The following is a 20322-nucleotide window of genomic DNA, read 5'->3' as shown; positions in this document are numbered from 1 at the left end:
GGCCGTGATCTCCACGGATCAGTGGACTTAGTCTTTCCCCCTGCTGGCTCTCAGAAATCCAAGCAGTCCAGACAAGTGGGATTCCCCCCAGTGCAGTACAGCCCCTCCAGCAAGGGGCAGCCAGAGTGCTTCATTAAGCAGGTCCCTTAGAACCCCAAACACAGGTCACCAGACACTTTATACAGGAGCATTCCTCCTGGCATTAGGTTGGTGCCCCTCTGGGATGGGGTTCCCAGAAGAAGGAGCAGGCAGCCATCTTTGCTGTTCTGCAGCCTCCACTGGTGACACCTTCAGGTACAGGAGAGACCCAGGTGACAAGGGTCTGGAATGGACCGTGAGCAAATGGCAGCAGCCCTATGGAAGAGGGACCCAACTGTTGAAAGAAAAACAAACAGAAAGCAACAACAACAACAGCATCAACAAAAATGTCCCCATGAAAATCCCACCCAAAGTTCAGTAACCTCAAAGATTGATGTTAGATAAATTCATGAAGATGAGAAAGAATCCACAGAAAAACACTGAAAACTCAAAAAGCCAGAGTGCCTATTCTCCTCCAAATAATCACAATACCTCTCCAGTAAGGGCATAGAACTGGGCTGAGGCTGAGATGGAGGAACTGACAGAAGTAGGCTTCAAAAGGTGGGTAATAACGTACGTTGCCGAGCCAAAGGAGCATATTCTAACCCAATGCAAAGAAGCTAAGAATTATAATAAAACATTGCAGGAGTTGTTAACAAGAATAACCAGTTTGGAGAAGAACATAAATGACCCGATGGAGCTGAAAAACACGAGAACTTCACAATGCAACCACAAGCATCAATAGCTGAACAGACCAAGCAGAGGAAAGAATTTCAGAGCTTGAAGACTTTCTTGCTGAAATAAAACAGGCAGACAAGATTAGAGTGAAAAGAATGAGAAGGAATGAACAAAACCTCCAATAACCATGGGATTATATACAAAGACTGAACCTATGACTGATTCAGGTTCTCCCCAATCCCTGAAAGAGATGGAGAGAATGGAACCAAGTTGGAAAACATACTTCAGGATATCATCCAGGAAAACTTCCCCAAGCTAGCAAGACAGAACAACATTCAAATTCAGGAAATCCAGAAAACCCCAGTAAGATACTCCATGAGAAGATCAACCCCAAGACACTTAATCATCAGATTCTCCAAGGTCAAAATGAAGGAAAAAATGTTAAGGGCAGCCAGGGAGAAAGGCCAGGGAAGCCCGTGAGACTAACAGTGGACCTCTCAGCAGAAATGCGATAAGCTAGAAGAGAGTGGGGGCCAATATTCAACATTCTTAAAGAAAACAATTTCCAACCCAGAATTTCATGTCCAGCCAAACTTCATAAGTGAAGCTTATGAAGCTTCATAAGTGAAGGAGAAATAAAATCCTTTTCAGACAAGCAAATGTTGAGGGAATTTGTCACCAGCAGGCCTGCCTTGCAAGAGCTCCTGAAGGAAGCACTAAATATGGAAAGGAAAAACCATTACCAGACACTACAAAAACACACTGAAGTACAAAGACTAATGACACTATGAAGCAACTACATTAACAAGTCTGCAAAATAACCATTAAGCATCATAATGACAGGATCAAATTCACCTATAACAATATTAACCTTAAATGTAAATGGGTTAAATGCTCCAATTAAAAGACACAGAATGGCAAGCTGGATAAAGAGTCAAGACCCATTGGTGTGCTGTATTCAAGAGACCCATCTCACATGCAAAGGCATGCATAGGCTCAAGGAAAATTTACTGAGCAAATTGAAAGCAGACAAAAGCAGGGGTTGCAATCCTAGTTTCTGACCAAACACACTTTAAACCAACAAAGATTTTTTTAAAAGACAAAGATTTTTTAAAAAGACAAGGAAGGGCATTACATAATGGTAAAGGGTTCAATTCAACAAGAAGACCTAACTACCCTAAATATATATGCACCCAATACGGGAGCACCCAGATTCATAAAAACAAGTTCTTAGAGAGTTACAAAGAAACTTAGACTCCCACACAATAATAGTAGAAGACTTTAACATCCTGCTATCAATATTAGATAGATGATCAAGACAGAAAATTAACAAAGATATTCAGGACTTGAACTCAGCTCTGGATCTAGTGGACCTGATAGATATTTACGGAACTCACCACCTAAAAACAACAGAATATACATTCTTGCTGCCACATGGCACTTACTCTAAAGTCAATCACATGATTGGAAGTAAAACACTCCTCAGCAAATGCAAAAGAACTGAACTCATAACATTCTCTCAGACCATAGGGCAATCAAGTTAGAACTCAAGATTTAGCAACTCACTCAAAACCACACAACAACATAGAAATTGAACACCCTGTTCCTGAATGACACCTGGGTAAATAATGAAATTAAGGTAGAAATCAAGAGGTTCTTTGAAACCAATGAGAACACAGAGACAATGTACCAGAATCTCTGGGACGCAGCTAAAGCAGTGTTAAGAGAAAAATTTATAGCACTACATGCCCACATCAAAAAGCTAGAAAGATCTTAAACTGACACTCTACAATTACAACTAAAAGAACTAGAGAACCAAAATCAAACAAGCCCCAAAGCTAGCAGAAGACAAGAATTAACCAAGATCAAAGCAGAAGTGAAGGAGATAGAGACACAAAAACCCTTCACAAAAACCCCAACAAATCCAGGAGCTGTTTTTTTTTTTCTTTTTTTTAAAAAAATAGATAGACTAATAAAATAGATGGACTACTAGGTAGACTAATAAAGAAGAAAAGAGAGAAGAATCAAATAGACACAATAAAAAATGATAAAGGGAATATCACTGCTGATCCCACAGAAATACAAATAATGATCAGAGATTATTATAAATACCTCTATGCAAATAAACTGGAAAATCTAGAATAAATGGATAAATTCTTGGACACATACACCCTCCCAAGACTGAACCAGGAAGAGGCTGAATAACTGAATAGACCGCTAACAAGTTCTGAAATTGAGGCAGTAATAAATAGCCTATCAGCTGAAAAAAGCTCAGGACCAGACAGATTTACAGTTGAATTCTACCAGAAGTACAAAGAGGAGCTGGTACCATTTTTTCTGAAACTATTACAGACAATTGAAAAGGAGGGAATCCTCCTTTTCATTGCCAGGATGCAAGGCTGGTTCCACATATGCAAATCAATAAATATAATTTATCACAAAAACAGAACTAAAGACAAAAACCACATGATTATCTCAAAAGACATGGAAAGGCCTTTGATAAAATTCAGCAACCTTTCATGTTAAAAACTGTCAATAAACTAGGTATTCATGGAATATACCTCAAAATAATATGGTATTATTATTTAATGACAAACCCACAGCCAATATTATACTGAATGGGCAAAAGCTGGAAGCATTCCCCTTGAAAACCGGCACAAGACAAGGATGGCTTCTCACCACTCCTATTCAACATAGTACTGGAAGTTCCAGCTAGGGCAATCAGGCAAGAGAAAGAAATAAAGGGTATTCAAATAGGAAGAGAGGAAGTCAAACTGTTTGCAGATGACATGATCCTGTATCTAGAAAACCGCATTGTCTCAGCCCAAAAGCTTCTTAAGCTGACAAGCAACTTCAGGCAAAGTCTCTGGATACAAAATCAATGTGCAAAAATCACAAGTATTCTTATACACCAACAACAGACAAGCAGAGAGCCAAATCATGAATGAACTCCCATTCACAACTGCTACAAAGAGAAGACAATACCTAGGAATACAACTAACAAGGAAAGTGAAGGACCTCTTCAAAGAGAATGACAAACCACTGCTCAAGGAAATCAGAGAGTACACAAACAAATGGAAAAACATTCCATACTCATGGATAGGAAGAATCAATATCATGAAAATGGCCATACTGCCCAAAGTAATTTAGAGAGTCAATGCTATTCCCATCAAACTACCATTGACATGCATTCTTCACAGAATTAGAAAAAAAAAAATCTCCTTTAAAATTCATATGGAACCAAAAAAGTGCCCATATAGCCAAGACAATCCTAAGCAAAAAGAACAAACCCAGAGGCATCATGCTACCTGACTTCAAACTATACTACAAGGCTACAGTAACCAAAACAGCATGGTACTGGTACCAAAACAGATATATAGAGCAATGGAACAGAACAGAGGCCTCAGAAATAACACTACACGTCTACAACCCTCTAATCTTTGACAAACCTGACAAAAAGAAGCAATGGGGAAAGGATTCCCTATTTAATAAACGGTGCTGGGAAAACTGGCTAGCCACATGCAGAAAACTGAAATTGGACCCCTTCCTTACACCTTATAAAAATTAAATCAAGATGGATTAAAGTCTTAAACATAAAACCCAAAGCTATAAAAACCCCAGAAGAAAATCTAGGCAATACCATTCAGGACATAGGCACTGGCAAAGAGTTCATGATGCTGTCCCCAAAAGCAATTGCAACAAAAGCAAAAATTGATAAATGGTATCTAATTAAACTAAAGAACTTCTGCACAGCAAAAGAAATTATCATCAGAGTGAACAGGCAACCTACAGAGTGGGAGAAAATTTTTTGCAATCTATCCGTCTGACAAAGGCCTAACATTCAAAATCTACAAGGAACTTAAATTTACAAGAAAAACACAACCCATCAAAAAGTGGGCAAAGGACATGAATAAACACTTCTCAAAAGAAGACATTTATGTGGCCAAGAAACATGAAAAAACACTCAACATCACTGATCATTAGAGAAATACAAATCAAAACCATAATGAGATATCATCTCACGCCAATCAGAATGGCAATTATTAAAAAGTCAAGAAACAACAAATGCTAGCAAGGCTGTGGAGAGAGAGAATGCTTTTACACTGTTGGTGGGAATGTAAATTAGTTCAACCATGGTGGAAGACAGTGTGGCAATTCCTTTCCTCAAAGACCTAGAATCAGAAAACCATTTGACACAGGAATCCCACTACTGGATATATACCCAAAGGAATAGAAATCATTCTATTATAAAGATATATGCATGTGTATGTTCACTGCAGCACTATTAATAATAGCAAAGACATGGAATCAACCCAAATGCCCAGAAATGATAGACTAGATAAAGAAAATATGGTACATATACACCATGGAATACTATGCAGCCATAAAAAGAAATGAGATCATGTCCTTTGCAGGGATATGGACAGGGCTGGAAGCAGTTATCCTCAGCAAACTAACGTAGGAACAGGAAACCAAATACCGCATGTTCTCACTTGTAAGTGTGAGCTGAATAATGAGAACACATGGAAACAGGGAGGGGAACAACACACACTGGGGCCTGCTGGCAGGGGTGGGGGAAGTTTAGGAGAGGGAGTGCATCAGGATAAATAGCTAATGCGTGTTAGGCTTATTACCTAGGTGATAAGTTGATAGGTACAGCAAACCACCATGGCACATGTTTACCTATGTAACAAACCTGTACATCCTGCACATGTATCCCAGAACTTAAAATAAAATAAAGTATGTACAAGTCATGGGGACCCTCTAATGTTTCTTGCATCCAGCCCCTCCTTTTCATTCCCATAGCTATTGTTCCAGTGCAAGCTGGCATTTCCCCTTCCCAGGAGCTCTCTTAACTAGCATCTCTCTCATGATCAACTGTACACAGTAGTGCCAGGATCATACTCGCAAAGTATAGCACCTATATTTTCACCACCTTGCTCAAAAATCTTCAGTGGCTTTCAGTAGAGAAAATACTCCACTCTCTCATTTTCTAACACTTACATGGTGCTTGTTATGTGCCAGGCATTGTTTTAGATGTATTATTGTGTATTATTCCTCATAACAACCCTGTGATATAGGTACAAATCTTATCCCCATTTTACAGAGGAGAAAACCAAGACACAGTTCAAGTCACTTGTCAAAGGACATGGTATGTTTCAGCATTGGGGTTAGTACCCTGGGACTCTAGCTCCAAAGTTCTATCTCCCTCTTTTTCTGTCTCACCATTCCCTGACTGAACCAAATGTTTTTCTGCTTTGGGGTCTTTGCTTACAATTTTCTCGTTTCCTGCTATACTCTTCTCCCGTATTTTCCTATATATACCCATCAAGATCTGAAATGCCACCTCTTCCATGATGCTCACCCAGAGACGCTGATTCCACTGTATACAGTTATCTACTATAACATTGTATTTTCTCCTTTTTTTGGACCTCTGAACTTTTTACTGGCCTCCTGCTCCCCTAAGGGCACCCTGCTTCTGCTGGCTTAATGTTTCAGAACTTTGGTGTCATCGGTCTCAGACACCACTTCGCCATCTACTATCGGGCAGGTGGTGGTCTTTTGGATGGTTTGCATGGAGTTGCTGCCGTCCAGGGCATCACCAAGATTGAAGTCCTCGCCCTCTTCCAGCAGGCGGCGGTAGGTAGCGATCTCAGCCTCCAGGTTAACCTTGATGTTCCGGAGGGCCTCATACTCCTAGGCCTGGCGCTACCCCTCTGCCCGGGTCTGTGCCAGCTCTGACTCCAGGTAAAGCAGGATCCCATTGAGCTGCTCCATCTGCAGGGCGTAGTGGGCCTCCACCTCCCTCAGGCTATTCTCCAAGCTGGCCTTCAGATTTCTCATGGAGTCCAGGTCAATCTCCAAGGACTAGACTGTACATCTCAGCTCCATGAGTGTCATCTCAGCAGCTCCAACCTTGACGGGCTGCGTGATGACCACTGTGGTGCTCTCTTCAATCTGCTGAGACCAATACTTGTCCAGCTGTTCTTGGTTCTTCCGAGCCACCTTGTCATATTGGGCCCAGATGTCTGCCAAGATCTTGACGAGGTCCTGAGATTTCGGGATCTACCTCCACAGTCAACCCAGAGCTGGCAATCTGGGCTTGTAGGCCTTTTACTTCCTCTTCGTGGTTCTTCTTCAAGAAGAGCAGCTCTTCTTTGAGAGCCAATATCTCTATCTCCAGCTGCAGCCGAGTGACACTGGTGTCATCAATGACCTTGCGAAGCCCATGGATGTCGTTCTCCACAGACTAGTACATGGCCAGCTCCGTCTCATACTTGACTTTAAAGTCATCAGCAGCAAGACAGGCACTGTCAATCTGCAGAACAATGTAGGCGTTGTCCACAGTATTTGTGAAGATCTGAGCCCTCAGGTCCTTGATGGTGCGGAAGTAATGGCTCCAGTCTCTGAAATGGGGTCCTTTCTTCTCCAGGTGCTCCCAGATTTTGCTCTCTAGCTTCCAGTTCTCCATCTCCAGGTTCCTCACTCTGTTCAGGTAGGAGGCCAGGTGGTCGTTCAGGTTTTGCATGGTCTCCTTCTCGTTCTGGATGCCTCCCATTCCTGCCAGATCCCCGGCCATCCCCATGGCCAGGTCCCCAGACCCCATGCCGCCCTGGAAGCTGGTGGAGTGGGACACAGAGATCCGGGAACTAGAGCCCCCGGTGCCTGCATAGACGCTGGCCGTGCTGCTGACTGGCCAGGCACCGTAGCTGGGCACCTGGACAGAGCCCAGGGACTGGTAGTTGGTGGAGAAGGTGGAGTGAGTGGTGAAGCTCATGCTGTCCACAGAGAAGAGTGAGAGGACAGGACTCAGGCTTTGCTGATGACCTGTATTTTCTAGTATGTTAATTTGAATGTACATTTCTAAGTTATAATTCTTGGAAGAGAACCATTTCTTATTTTTATATTATATTATTTTATTTTTATTCTATCTTATTTCTCACTGTCCACTTTCAGACTTAGTAACTGTTCCTCACACAAGGGAGAGTGCTGCGCAATAGCTACAACTGCAGTAAATAAGCTAATGGTTGAAATCATGATATTTAAACAATACAGGCCAAGTGTAGTGGCTGATCCCTGTAATCCAACACTTTGGGAGGCTAAGGCAGGAGGATTGCTTGAGGCCAGAAGTTCAAGACCACCCTGGGCAACATAGTGAGACCCCCCATCTCTACAACAAAAATTGAAATACATATATTATAGACACTAAATAAATATTAATTGACCTGCAAAGATAAGTATATTCAAAAGACTCTAACACAAGCTCTGAGGGCAATTCCAGAACAGTTTTTGACACTGATATAATAAATACATAGCATTCCAAGAGAATCACTTTGAAAATAACCAAAGATTTTTATGGCTTCAACTATTATTTATTGAGTACCTACTACATGCCAAACATAAAAATATGAAAAGACAAAAATAAAACTCCTGAAGTGTTTAATAAAAAAAAAAAATCACTCTAGCTCCCTCATATTTTTAAGGAAAGAGGTCTAAATGATAAAGTATCATTGGGAATTCTGCTGTGGTATAAAAACATGCCAGCTGGGCACAGATCTCCCTTCAGTGGGAATAATCATCACTAGGAACCCAAAGAAAAATTCCTAAAAACAATGGGATATAATGCATATACCCACCATCCCTGCTCCACACCCTGCCAGGAATTTGCAGGAAGCCTCATGTTTTGTATATTTCACATATAGTAACTACTGTCTATGAAATTTATGGGAATTTGATATTCCCGGGTAAAAGATGCCATATTTGTTCAAAGTATAAACAAAAACGATAGCTTCACCTGCCATTAAAAATACAGCTTTAAAAGAAAATCAAACAAAAAGAGGGGAAGATGGAAATTCAGCTTTAATGTATCTATTAAGGGGTATGTTTAAAGCTGAACTATTTCCTAGATCTCTATATGATAATATCCTCAGCAGAGAGTCTAGGTTTTTAAGAACTGTAGATTTTTCTTCATTTCCACAGATGTCTGCTTCTATTTTGAGATGTCTGATTCTTCTGATGAAATAAACCCAATCAAAATGTTCATTTTCTTTCAGTTTTTGTTTATTTAATTAACATGATTTTCTACATGATTATAAAGGCCATAATTATATTATCAAATCCCTGTCAAAGTAATGACTTAATGTAAAACGTTAACACTTAGCAGTGCTTAAAACAATATTAAAAAAAAAAAAACACAAAACACTGTGTATGAATAGGGTGAATTTATTCAGACTATTTCCTCTGGAATGCAAATGAAAATTTTGGCTATGCTTATTTTTTTATTATTATATATTATTGCAAGGAGAAACAGTTTTTAGCCTTTATGAACAGTAAATGTCTATCCCAAACCAAGATCTTTTTCTGATTGGTTTATAACAGGCACCAGCTATTATGAAACCAGGAATGATAATATGACAAAATAACATAGGACAAGCAAGGTACACACTACCAGGTAATATTTATAGTTAAAATATTTGGGGATAACACAATCAGAAGTATGGTACTAAAAGGGATTTCATTAGAATTTTCTCTTTCCTTTGGTCAGAAACACATGCACATAGCAATTCTAAATACGTTAAGAATATTCTTTGTTTTTAGCCTCTCAGAGTTAGAGAGTCTATCATTCTCTTTTGTCTTCCATTCTGTGTTTGTATGCTCCACTGAAGTCTATTTCTCTTCTTTTGTCCTGAAGATGGAGAACTGGCAGCCACCTTTCTGTAGTAAGAACCTTTGTGTACTTGAAGATAATGTTTAATCACTCATCAGCCTTACTGTTTCCAGAATAAAAACAAAGTAGAAGGTTTTGTCTTTTGTTTTTTAAGGATGTCAGAGGATATGGTTTATTATTGACCCATATATAACATTCAAAATCCTTACAAGCAAGTGAGGGAAGAAGAAAGGAATACACAAGAATAAAGGTCCAGCAGGCCAGCTGGAATGTAAAAGAAAGGCTAAAAGGAAGAAATAAAGAAAACATTCATGGAGAGCTTCAAAAATAATATTTGAGTGCTTATGATATGCAAGGCACTGTGCAGAGTCCTTTATACAGTTGTCGTCATCACCATCCTACTAGCTAACACTCACTGAACACATACTTTTTGTCAGGTACCATTCTAAGTGCTTTTCATGAGTGAACTCACATAATCTTCAGGATATCCCAAGGATGGGGTTATTACTACATTTGAGAAAGTAAACTGAAACATAAGTTCATAATACCTTCATATATTTGGTGCTTTCTATAAGGTTAGACATATTATTTCTTTTTGACAGATGAGAATACTCAGGATCACAGATTGAGTAACATGCTCATGATCAAAACGGCTAGGAAGTGACAGAGCTGCGATTTAAACCCAGCATTGTCTGATTCCAAAGTATTTTTGACTACAGTAAATCTTCAATATCATCAACAGGTTCTTGAAAACTGACTTTAAGTAAAACAAGATACATCGGGTCTTTGAATAACAATGTGTCATTATAATGCTGACGATTAAAAAATCATTTTTTTTTAATTTGTTGTATCACTTAAAGTTAGTTTTCAACAACCTCTCAATGTTAAGTGAGGACTCACTGTACATGCTTAACTTGATTGAGAGAAGAAAACTAATAATGATGATGATAAGCACAAGCAGTTACAGAGCTTGTGTTACATGCCAGGCACTGTTGAAAGTGTAACTATTAACATATTTAATCCTGATAACAATCCTATGAGAATAGGTACTATTATTATTTCCATTTCACAAATGAGGAAACTGAGACACAGAGACACTAATGTACTTAGTGTTATTCAGCTGCTAATTAGGAAATTGGGCCTCAAATCCAGTCCCAGAGCCATGCTCTTACCAAAGCACTATTAAAATATATAATGAAAGCAATTGTTTGGGATACTAAGAATGGTCTCACAGGTAAATATACATTGACACTATTATATAGCTAATATTCATTGAGTGCTTACTAAACTCTTCTAATAGACATTGTAATGTGCCACCCAACTCCCCCTTCAAGAATAAAGGATTTATTTCCACAGCTAAAAAGATTGGTAAAAGACAATACCCCTTAGTTGCTGTCAGCTCCTAGAAGGCTGAAAAAAACCTGCCTCAGTGTTGGCTGAGGTCTTTCTTGGAATGTACTGCAGCTTACCTACCACAGGTATTGACAGCACCCCCTAATAAATACACTGAATGTTAATCTCAGGTCTGCTTCTCTAGGAAAGCAACCTATGACAATACTCTACTTAATCTCATTTAACTCACATGATCCTATACATTAAGTGTTATTATCCTCATATATTCATTTTACGAATTAAGACACTCAAGCTTAACTTGCCCAAGGTCACAGAGCTAGTCAAGGATGGAGTCAGAACTTGAACTGAGACTGTCTAATTCGGAGGCTTCACTCTCAACATCTGTGTGATTGCAGAGGAAAAATACTTCAGTGAGACCTATCATTGGTTTAGCATGTCTTTTTTGTTTAAAGCAGAGGTAAGAATAGTAGTTGAAATGACCTGAAACGCAAACAAAGTCTCCTGAAACAATTTTTCCTTTAGGTCTTCTATAACTTATTTCTTGGGAAGAAAGAACTGAGGATAAAGTTGCCATATGATAGGGAAGAGGAAGATATTCAATTAAAAATATACCTTTATATATTAAATTACCTTGAATTCAAAGATAAAGGTTTCACTCTCCAATATGAAATGTTTATAATTTAATACACCTGTATAGCATCTTTCCTCATATGAAGGAAGTTGAGAACATAAAATGCCAGCATGTGGCCCTAACTTTAATGAGAAGTTACAGTATGTTATCTGTCTATAATATCCTAAAAATATGGAGTACTCTTAAACGGTAAGATGGGATGAGATGGCTTGAGGTGGCATAGGGCCATAGCTTTTGCCTCAGTTATGATGGTATACAATCACAGATTTTATCCAATGTTGTAAATTTCCTGGTGCTTTTCTCCATCTTTATTGCTTTTTCCAGGATAGAATCACTCAAGACATATACAAATCTCTTCACTCATGTAGGCTTAAGTTGTGTGGAATCCACTTTTTAAAATTATACTTTTTTGTAATTGCCCATATTTCCAGCAGAGAAAAGGGAAAATTTGCAACTAAAAAAAAAAAAAATCCAAATATTAAATGTATCCTCTCAGTATTTGTATGTTCTGGGTACATCTTTGATTTCAATTAAAATACAGAGTAAATAAAAAATATACCCAGACATAAGAGGGCCTGAAAAATCCAGTTCAGAGAAAATGAGATGCAGTTAGCAAAGATTACATGCATCAGTGAACTGTACTAAATTGAACACTTTTAAATGCCACAGATTTTCACCGTGAAACTGGGGAGTTTGAAAGAAAAATCAATAATGTTGGGGAAGGGAAACCTTCTTCACACATCTCTAATTAGTCATAGCAGAATCTGGTGGATTTCCATATTATGACTCGATCAAACTTGTGAAATTGCTTTTGATCCCAGACTCACTTGGTATATCTTCCAGAAGAAGCTCCACTCCAGATAATCAAAGTTTTTTTCAACCTTGAGTGAGCCTCAAGATCACTATTTCAGTGTGCACCCATCCTATATTATGTTCAGTGTCTGTATAATGACAACAGCAATCTCCACGGGTTTACCCTGTAAGAGCTCCATTTCTAAGAACAGGCAAAGTATCTTCAAACTGGTTGGCTTCAATTTTAGCATGAGCCTTCAAAATCTATATTACTAAGTGAAACCAGGCATAAAGAGGCACACTTCTTCAGATCTTTCTTTTTTTAATAAATCGAATAAATACTGGCCTTTGTATTAGGGCATGCACCCTTCTGTAAAGTCATTGCTCAAGTCTAATAATGGAGTAGGTAAAAGGTTTCTGTATTTTTCTGCATAATCAATACCAAAGCTGCTGATGCAAATTTATTTGAACTCCAGGGAACATATCCTTTGAAGTTCTGGGAAAATTTTAAATATAGTGTGCAAATCAATAAGTGAACAAAAACATCTCTGTCAATGTATTCATTTTTATTCAGAGAGGAAATATATCTTTAAGTGTAATCTCTCTCTCACTCCCTCTATGAACCTTTTCCCCAAATCATTTCTTTTACAAAAGAAACTCATGACAATCAGCTGAACAAAAAACATCCTTTTTGGCATAATTATAAGTGGTATGGAGGTACCTCTCTGAACAGGATGATTCTTCAAGCCCTAAATAGTCTTCCTCTTTCTACCCTTTTATAACGTTCTATTTTTCTCTTTACCCATCATTTCACATCCAAGTTTTGGAGCCTGAGTTAACTAGGATGGTTTGAGGGCATTTCCACAAGGCCTAATTTGGTAGCATGTCTTGTTTTGAATGGGATGCATCTATGAAATTAAAAAAAAATTTTTTTTCATGACTGCCTATTTTCACAGTCCACTAAGCAAAAACACAAAGCGATTTTTTTTTCTTACCCCTATCTTCCCTTTCTCCCTTCATTCTCTCTCTTCCCCTGTGGAGTTCAAATTTTAAAAAGGTGAAAATTGAAGCTGTTGTACATAAGGCGATTGCAACATGCATATTTGATTTTTATGATGGATCTAAATTGCTGAATAAGGCCATGGAACAAAGCGAGACTGCAGCTTCCTGCCCATCACATGCAGCCACTGAATGCAGAACAAAAGCTTCGGCCATTAGGGGCTCAGCAGGGAGACACATTATATAAATGACTTTGTCTTCTCTGCCCCCTCCCCCCCCACTGGGTGCACTGGACAGGGATGGGTGTGTGTGTATGTATGTCTATGTGTTATGATTTGCTAGGGCAAGAGATAAGAAATCCTAGGAGTAGCAATGGGAATAGAAATGAACAGCACATTAAGATTCAAAAGGGCCACGTTTTCCTTACTACATCAGTGTAGCTCTTAGTGCTGTGGTGAGAGCGCCACCTAAGACAACTACTCCCCTACCAAACTTGGTGTGTATTCAGAGTAAGCTGTAGCTTTTCTTTATGCTGTTTTGTTTCTTTCAACAGGAATGATGAAGTAGAAGGAAAAAACATTTAGAAAAATATAGAGCCCTAGAATTCCAAGGTAATTACTAGGTTGGCTTCAAGAACAAACAGACATACAGTTTACTGTGGCACCAGTTTCTTAGGAAAATACACTCAAATTCCTCCTTCCAGGCTCAAGGCTTTTCTATGGGCAGGACAAGAGATGATATCAATAAAAATGTCCTAAGCTATTACATAGCAGAGTCAGTCTATTTTTAGGAGGCCCCCTGTGGTGATGACTTGAATAGGTACTACTGTTTTATCTAGCTTGAAAACCCAGCAATCCCGCACATACCTTCTCAACAATCTCTGCACAGTATTTCAGTTTTGTAGAAGAATTTTATTAATTTTATTAATTTTTTCTTTTTATTTTCCTCATCCCTGTGAATTACCTGAAGATGTGGAAGAATTTTAGTAAGCTTCACAAAGGTGAATCTTTTTACTACTTCTGGTATCAATGAAAGGGGTAAGGAACAGGAGAGAGTCTCTGCAGATTCTAGGCTGAAGCACAAACTGTACATTATTAAAGATGACACAGTGAACTGGGTATGATAGGACTAACACCCAGGGTCAATGGACCCCTATTTCCACTCCAACTGTCACTAAACATTTCATGTGGGGAAACGTCTCTGTGGTAAGTTTCTACTTCCGAAATTGTACTAGGATTTTCCGATAATCCTCCAACTCTCTAATACAGTGAAGAAAGCAGTCCTACTGTGAGCCAAATTAACTGAGGGCCTTTCTATCGTGTGCGTGGAACCAGAACTGAGGGTTCTTGGAGAAAATCAGTCTCAAAGACAAAACCAGCATAAAGGTGTATCTTGAAGTCACCTAACAATAACTGAACTGAGTAAAGCTAGCTAAGGGAAATGCCATGAGACAAGTGCCATTTGTCACATACCATCATTACTCTGTCAAAATGGGCTATTCATTTAAAATAAGGTAGAATCTTATGACTTATATAAAAGCTGAGAGGTTATGAGGGACAAAGAGGGGGTTGTCACTGTAGAGTAATTCAGTTCTGAGCTACAGAGGTCACCAGGCTATCTTTTTATCAGTTCTTTTGGGTCTCACTTTAAGGGGGTATTGAAATATTTTTTAAAAAGATATTTAAATCTTTTTATTGGATGGGAGACGGTCTCTGCTTCATGGATTACAGATAATAGAGAGACTTACGCTTATCAGTAGTTTTAGGTAACCAGAATGAATAGGTTAGGGAGAGTCCCTTAACTCTATACGGCCAGTGGTGAGGGGGTAACAGTCAATATGGATAAATAAGCAGATGGATGAGTACAATAGAGATGAGATTGCTGATTACTTTATTCACTTATTCAATATTCATTATTGGACTACTAGGATTTCATATACTGTGGATTCTATGTGGATAAGACAGGCACAGTCCCTGCCCTAAATAATATAATAATCTTATGGTTGAGCGTTGCACAGAAGATATAGAATAGTTATACAAATACATACATAGGTTAACAAATGACAAAAGATTAAAAAAAGTGAAATGTTCTATGAGAATGTTAACTGGGGGGACCTGTCTCATCCTTTAATGAGCAGGCGATATTAAGTTCAGGCAGGAAAGAAAAAGTTAGATATGCTGTCACCACCTACATTTCACCTTTTGGAGTGCATCTTAAGATATCAATTAAAAATATGAGTCAAGGAAATTATGTATTTCTTTAGGTTCTTACATATCTTCACCTCTCCTTTACCCTATCAAAAAAGGAAACTTTATTATTTTGCTTAAAAGTAAAACAAAATACCAATTTAGCTACAGGCCTTAGGTAATTCAAATTTAATTCAGAGTAAAAGCCCAAGGTCACAAGGCTGTAACTGTTCTATCCAATATGGCAGCCACTAGCCACATGTGGCTGTTCATACATTTAAATAAAATGAAGTCAAATTTTAAAAATTCAGTTTCTCAGCTATACTATCTACCCTTCAAGTGTTCATTAGCATACTGTACTCTACAGCTAGAGGCTATTAAATTAAAATTAACTAACATTAAATATGCAGTTCCTCAATGGCACTAGCCATGTTTTGAGTGCTCAATTTCAAGAGAGTAATGGCTATCATAGTGAACAGTGCAGATACAGCATTTCCATCATCACAGAAAGTGCTATTGGATAGTACTGCAAAACTACGTGGCACACTGTTCCTTCTCCAACTTCACTTTTTACTCTTTTCTCCTTGCTCATGCCCCTCCAGCCATGGTGAAATTCTTACTGCTGCTTGGGCATACTAGGTATGCTCCTACTTCAGGGCTTTTCCATGATTTGGCCCCTACTTTCCTCTCCAGTTCCTTGTCTCTACACTAGCCATGCTGGCTTCCTCTCTCTGTCATTCCCAGTCTTTCTTGTCCTAGGACTTTACACCTTCCCCTGGAAGGCTCCTCCCTCCCTGCTTTACTTTTCCTTCAAATATAACCTCACTTATCACTTCATTAGGAAAGCCTTTTCTGACTAGATCAAATTTTCCTGTTACAAACTCATGTTCCTTTCTCTCATAGCACTTATTACAGTGGCAGGTTTACATTTATTGTGTCATTTTTAAATTCATGACAGACTCTTCAAATCCACTGAGAGCTCCATGAGGGCAGGGACCATGTCTGTTTTTGATTACCACTGTATTCTCAAAAGGTAGCAGAATGAATGCAAAAAGTAGGAGTTTAACGAACATCTATGACTGAATTATGAATGAATGAATGCTGGGGAATGACAGCCAATGGTATAATAAGTTAAAAGATGTATGTTGTGTTGCATCTTCCATGCATATCAAGCACCCAAATTTCAAAGGTTATACACAGTGAACAAAAATGAATGACAGAGATTGTAAAAATGTGGGAGGTGTGAAGTACTTCTTTTAGGTTGATAAAAAAAGTACTGCTCCCCCAAAGAAAAACTATTATTTGAAAATGATAGATTTATGAGAGTTATTTGTATTATTTTTGCTTAGCTAAATTATCTAATATTTTCCATAATCATATATTAATATTGTAAGAATGTCATTTTTTACTGCAACATAAAATCATTCTGGCTTCAGTGCAGCAGAAAACCAAAGTATCTCAGAGGGGCAGCAGCTAACCATAGGAGAGTTTTTTCCCACCCCCCCTTCTAGACAGATAAGAGTTGAATTCTTGGTTCATGGCTAGCTGAGCACAGATTTCAATAATCATTCTCATTCTTATATATTAATTTCAAAGTAAAAGATTTTAATTTACAGATTGGTTTCTGATACTGGGTTTGCTCCCAAAATTACATGATCTTTCTTTTGAATGTAACGAGTCCACATATTCTACCAATTGCGATTAGTTCTGAGGAATTAAATATATTCACTTATTCAACAAACATTTTTGCATTTTTTTTTTTTTTTTTTTTGAGACAGGGTCTCACTCTGTCCCCCAGACTAGAGTGCAGTGGCGCGATCTTGGCTCACCACAACCTCCGCAGCCTGGGTTCAAGCGGTTCTCCTGCCTCAGCCTCCCAAGTAGCAGGGATTACAGGCACGTGCCACTATCACCTGGCTAATTTTTGTATTTTTAGTGGAGACGGGGTTTCACCATGTTGGCCAGGCTGGTCTCGAACTTCTAACCTCAGATGATCCACTCACCTCAGCCTCCCAAAGTGTTGAGATTACAGGCATGAGCCACTGTGCCCTGCCTTTTTGTATGCCTTCTGTACATAAGGCATTGTGTTAGGGAAATGGTTGGCAAAACACGTATTAATACATCTCTCTCAGCCCTACTAACCTAGCTAATTCCTAGGTGAGCATGTAAGATAAAAATTCACTTACCAACTGTCACACATATTATTTCATCATACTCACAAGAAAATATTTTAATAAATAATTTTTTAATGAGTGCTATTTGTAGATGTGTGAAAAATACTTTATTGGTATTATTTTCATAAGGGGTCTCTGTCACCCAGGTTGGAATACAGTAGCACAATCATAGCTCACAGCAACCTAAACTCCTGGGCTCAAGTGATCCTCCTGCCTCAGCCTCCTGAGTAGCTGGCATTACAAGTATGAGCCACTATGCCAGCTGAAAAGTAATTTTTTTTTGGTGGGGGGTGATACGGTTTGGTTCAGTAACCCAGAGTGGAGTGGAGTGGTATGGTCTCAGTTCACTGCAGCCTCAACCTCCCCGGGTTCTGATGATTCTCCCACCTCAGCCTCCTGAGTAGCTGAGACTATAGGCATGCACCACTATACCTGGTTAATTTTTTTATTTCTTGTGAAGTTGGGGTTTTGTCATGTTGCCCAGGTTTGGAAAAACACTTTTACAGAGATATTCTCTTAGCACTGTTTTTACCATTGAAAATTTAAGTGCTCAATAATAGTTACATAAATGATAATATAACCATATAATGGAATGTTACACAACTATTAAAACGTCATACAACTATTAAAATGTAGTGGCAGAAGTATATTTACTGCTATGGCAAGATATTGATGTGCTGGTAAACGCAAAAGGTTTCAAAACTGTAACAACTTATTATACAAGAACTGTATAAGCAAAAAGGTTGGAATGACATCAAAATGTTATTTGCTATATCAATGGTTCTCACCTGTGCTTCATATTAGAATCAATGGGGGCATTTATAAATATACTAATACAGAAATACAATTAGAAATTATGATTTAATTGACCAAATGAGGGGCCTGGGCATCAGTATTTTTAAAAAAACAACAAAACACTCTAGATAATTCCAAAGTGCACCCAGACCTTCTTTTTAATACCTGAATTTGGTTAGTTATGCCTTTCTTATCCTTCCTCTAGAACCAACTTTTGGCTTTGCTGATGTGCTATACTGAATGTTTGTTTATTATTTCATTAATTGCTATTTTTACATTATTTTCTTTCTTCTAGTTCTTTTTGGTTCTCATTTGTTCTTTTTTCTACTTTCTTCAGCTGCATGCTTAGATCACTGAGATTTTTGCTCTTCGTCTTTTCCAATATATGCATCTAAAGCATCTAATATATGCATCTAATATATGCATCTAAGCATCCCTTAGCTATGCCCCCCACAAATTTTGATATAAAGTATTTTGATTATAATTTATTTTAAAATATTTCCTATTTTTCTGTTGTGATTATTCCTGAGGCATGGGATATTTAATAGCGTATTTTGAAATTTCCAAATATACAGAGGTTTTCTAATTATCTCTATGTTGTTCTTTTCTAGTTTAATTCCATAGTGATCTGAGACTATACTCCATCTGATTTCAATTTTCTCTGAAATTTGTTGGTACTCTATGGCTAAAATATAGTTGTTATAGACTGAATATGTGTGCGCCCCTACCCCCCACATATTCATATGGTGAACTCCCAATCACCAATGTGATGGTATTAAAAGGTGGAACCTTTGGGAGGTATTTAAAATCATAAGGGAGGAGCCCTCATGGATGAGATTACTGCCCTTTTTGAAGAGATCCCAGAGAGTTCTCTACCTCTCCTCCTGCCACCTTAGGATATAATAAGACAGCAATCTACAGGCAAAAAGAAGGCCTTCACCTGAACCCAACCATGGTGGCACCCTGACCTTGGACTTCCAAACTCTGAAACATGAGAAACACATTCTGTTCTTTATAAGCAACCCAGTCTATGATACTTTCTCATAACAGCCTGAACTGCCTGAGACAATGGTCCAATTTTTAAGTGTTGTGTGCACTTAAAAATAATGGGTATTATGTAGTTGTAATATGTATTCTGAAGTTTTTGCATACAAAATAAATGTCACATTTGTTAATTGTGTTGTTCAAATTTTCCCTCTATAAATTTATCTGTCCTAACAGTTATTGGGAATGGTGTGTTAAAATCTTCTACTGTAAATATGAATTTGCATTTCTCCTTCTTGTCTTGTAAGTTTACATTCTGAGGCTATGTTATGAGGTGCATACATCTTCAGAATTATTTTAGTTTCCAGGTGAATTAAATATTTTCTCAAGAAGTATCACTATTTTTCTCTGATATGTTTTTAAATGACATCCTTATATGATATTAATATAGCTTTCCCATATATTTTTGGTTAAGATTTGAATGACTGGTACATTGTATTATTGGTTCCAGTTCTTCATCCCTTCCTGTATCCATATCCTTTGCCACATGACTGCTGCTCCTTAAACTAGAGGCAGGGTACCTCCCTGCCCTTTGACTTTGGGTTCAGTCATATTACTCATTCTGCCTTAAGATGTTAGTAACTGTGCTGCAATCAGAGCCTTGATTTGCACTTATTCAACTGAACTTGCCCATGCTTCCATTATCACCATGAGATTATGTCCTGACTTGACAGTCTAAGCCAGAACAGCAGACCTGGACCCAAACTCCGGTTTGAAGCCAAGCTAAACTTAGATCTGTTCATCCCAGGATGCATGAGAAAAAATAAATTATTTTTGTCACTAAATTAGAAGCATTACTATAGCAAAAGCTAATAGATAGAGAAGATGGTAACCTAGACATAGGATGCTCCCATAGCAAAAAACCTAAAATAATGTGATAGATTTGGAATCAGAAAGCAAGAAGTATGAAACTAAAACAGCAAG

The 20322-nt window shown here is 38.2% G+C and overlaps 1 pseudogene; it reads right to left on the bottom strand.

Annotated features, from left to right (window-relative positions):
- Positions 1-5751: 5751 nt before the first annotated feature.
- LOC108583547 lies at positions 5752-17142 on the bottom strand (annotated as a pseudogene).
- Between the last annotated feature and the right edge of the window lie 3180 nt (positions 17143-20322).

This window comes from Papio anubis, chromosome 18, assembly GCF_008728515.1.
Source record: "Papio anubis isolate 15944 chromosome 18, Panubis1.0, whole genome shotgun sequence".
NCBI lineage: Eukaryota > Metazoa > Chordata > Mammalia > Primates > Cercopithecidae > Papio > Papio anubis.
The sequence above is the reverse complement of the archived record's forward strand: the minus strand, read 5'-3'. Positions and strand labels throughout refer to the sequence as shown.